Below are 3,405 nucleotides of genomic sequence, written 5' to 3'. Positions count from 1 at the left end.
GATCTGATGCCCTCTTTTGGCCTCCATGAGCATTACACACACGGTGCACTTACATACATGCAGACATAACACTGATACATAAAATCAAATAAATATTTTTTAAACCTTATGGCTTCATTGTAAGCATTATGCAAGATGGCTTCTATGAAGCAGCAATGAAACCTAGATGATGGGAGCAGATGCGGCAGTGAGCACTGCTGTAAGCTCTTTCCAGGAAGCTCATGGATGCTTTTGAAACAATCTTTTTAAAGTAATTGTGCAGGCAGGGCCAGGTACCCCCCGCTGCTCACAGCTGTGTCCCTGCCAGGTCGCCAGGCTCGGTGCTCCTCCACTTGGCAGCCACCCCTCTGCTCCAGACCCGGTTTCCAGAACCACTTCCTCCCAGTCCCGGGCAAGTTGCATTGGGTTTATGTCTTTATTTGATGAAAACGAGCTGTTGCACAGCCATTGGTACCTGTATTGGGGAAACATAGCATACAAACAAGAAGCTTATAGCCTCAGTGATGAAAATTTTTTCATGTCAGAGACCGAGAACTCTTGCAGTTGTTTATGTCATCCCTTCTTCTCCAGACAGAAGATACCAAAAAGTTGCAATCAAAGATCTCTTCATCTTATTGATAGAGCCACTAATAAGCCAAAATGTCTGTCAACGTCAACCGCAGCATGTCAGACCAGTTCTATAGCTACAAGATGCCCTGCTTGATTGCCAAGGTTGAGGGCAAAAGAAATGGAATCAAGACAGTTATACTCAACATGGTTGACGTTGCAAAGGCCTCCAACATATCCCACCAAATATTTTGGTTGTGAGCTGGGAGCACACACCCAGTTTGATGTTAAGAATGGCCGTTACATTGTCAACGGATCTCATGAGGCAAATACACGGCAAGACATGTTGGATGGAGTCATTAAAAAATTTGCTCTCTGTCCTGAGTGTGAGAATCCCGAAACAGATCTGCATGTCAATCCGAAGAAGCAAACAATAGGTAATTCTTGTAAAGCCTGTGGCTATCGGCATGCTTGACACCCACCATAAACTCTGTACATTCATTCCTAAAACCCCTCCTGAGAGTAGTGACAGTGGAACAGGAAAGAAAGAAAGAGAGAAGAAAATAGAACAGGCAAGGAAAATGGCTCCGTAGCCAGCAGCGAGACACCCACCTCCACCACCAAATGGAATTAGTCCTCCTCCACGTGCTGTGGAAGATGAGGAGGAGGAGGATTGGGGCGAGGATACAACGGAGGATGCTCAGAGACGCAGAATGGATGAAGTCAGTGACCATGCAAAAGTTCTGACACTCGGTGATTTGGAAAGAGCTGTAGAAGAGCGTGTCAATATCCTGTTTGATTTTGTTAAGACAAAGAAAGAAGAGGGCGTATTGACTCGCCTGAGAAGGAAATTGTTGCTGAAGCAGAGAGGCTGCGTATAAAAGCCATGGGCCCTCTTCTGACAGTTCTCTTTAAGGAGAAGATGAGGGAACACGTTAACAAATACAGGCGCTGTTTCCTAAGATTTTGTCACAACAACAAACTCAGCGGTCCCTTCTTTGTGGCTCAGAGTGTGTGGTGGCAATGCACCAAGCTCAGCTCATCTCCAACATTCCACAGATCCTGAAGGAGATGTATAATGCAGACCTTTTAGAAGACGAGGTCATCATCAGCTGGTCAGAAAAGGCCTGTGAGAAATATGTATCAAAAGAACTTACCAAAGAGATTCGTGTCAAAGCAGAACCATTTATACAATGGTTGAAGGAAGCAGAGGAAGAAACTTCTGGTGGTGAGGAAGAAGAGGAAAAGATTGGGGTGCTGTATTCAACACTGCTGAGGTACCCAAAGTTGAGACTGCCGAGGTCATCATCAGCTGGTCAGAAAAGGCCTGTGAGAAATATGTATCAAAAGAACTTACCAAAGAGATTCGTGTCAAAGCAGAACCATTTATACAATGGTTGAAGGAAGCAGAGGAAGAAACTTCTGGTGGTGAGGGAGAAGAGGAAAAGATTGGGGTGGTGTATTCAACACTGCTGAGGTACCCAAAGTTGAGACTGTGAAGTCTGACAAGGATGATGACGTTGATATTGATGCCATTTAAAAGGATGGATGCAGCCCAGGTTCACAGTGTAATGCTGTGAATTTTTCTCCATTATCAGCCAGGAGTGCTACATGTACGTTTAAGAGCTAGAATGGCTTAACATCGTGCTGCGCTTGATACTAAAGCTATTACTGTGAGTGGTCTGTGATTAAGCCCAATGAGACATCTAGGGAGTCCGTACCTGTCAGTGAGCAGGTGTACTTTGCTTTATTTATAGCATGTTTCTTTTGGAAAAACTAGTGGTGGACACATTTGGATCACATTTATACGGTTATAAAAATAAAGATTTGATTTTGGTCATTCTTCAGATTTTGGGCTCTCATGGCTTATGCTGAAGTAATTGGCTGCTTTTTAGGGTGTTACACCATTAACTTAACTAGATAAGGTCTTTGGGACCTGGTAGCTTGATAGGTGCTGAAACTGTCCAGGGCTTTTCAGCAGAATGGAAACACTGCATTCAGCGGCTGTAATGACCTTATTCAGCCATTGAGAAACATACTACTTTTAAAGTTCTATCTCCAGTCCCTTTAAATTGGCAACTGGCAATTGTGCTAAGGTAGACTGATGAAATGACAGCGTGACATCCTCTTGAAGGAAGAATGACCCGCGTGTCCTATAATTCTAAGAACACGTTTCGAAGCTTGGGCTGTACTTTTCTGGTCGTGTTCCCCTGCCCTAACTGTAGTCTGTGCAGTCATGTGCCTTGCCCGTTGGATGAGCCAGGAAATTATTACATTAGCAAATCAGTATTTTGTGTGTACGTAGTGGTTGCTTTGTGCTGAGATCAAAGCTTTGAGGTGTAACTGAAATAGTAAACTATGATTTCTGGGAGAAAACAGGAAAAGGTGCACTTAACCCCTAGCTAGTACTGAGCATAGTTTTCAGCTTTTATCCCTGAATTATAATTTGAAGATGTTTAGACATGCTGTATATCGCGTTTGGTGTTCCCCCATTATGGTTTATTCTTTAATGCCTCTGCATTTGGACATATGCTTGTGCTTTAGATTTTGGTTGCTATCTTGCCAAAATAAGTGTTACTATGTTTCAAGCTTGATTTTCCCCTCCCCCAATTATTTAAAGAAAAAGTGAAAATTGTAAAATAAGTTAATAATAATTGGGCAGTAAGCTGCAAAGACAATACAAGCAAAATGCCGCACACCCATCACCAGCAGCATTCTCCGATGGCTGCATCTCAGATAATTACAGTTCATATCAAGACCAGGGCACTGACGTTGCTCCAATCTGTGAACATATTTCTGTGCCATTTTACTACTTGTTGGATTTGTGCAAACACCAATACAATTAGAATACCGAACAGC

The 3,405-nt window shown here is 43.1% G+C and overlaps 1 pseudogene; it reads left to right on the top strand.

Annotated features, from left to right (window-relative positions):
• The first annotated feature begins 574 nt into the window (after positions 1 to 574).
• On the top strand, positions 575 to 2,086 carry LOC103729294 (annotated as a pseudogene).
• Positions 2,087 to 3,405: the final 1,319 nt, after the last annotated feature.

This window comes from Nannospalax galili, unplaced genomic scaffold (genome assembly GCF_000622305.1).
Source record: "Nannospalax galili isolate Female #2095 unplaced genomic scaffold, S.galili_v1.0 scaffold310, whole genome shotgun sequence".
NCBI classification, from domain to species: domain Eukaryota; kingdom Metazoa; phylum Chordata; class Mammalia; order Rodentia; family Spalacidae; genus Nannospalax; species Nannospalax galili.
The sequence above is the reverse complement of the archived record's forward strand: the minus strand, read 5'-3'. Positions and strand labels throughout refer to the sequence as shown.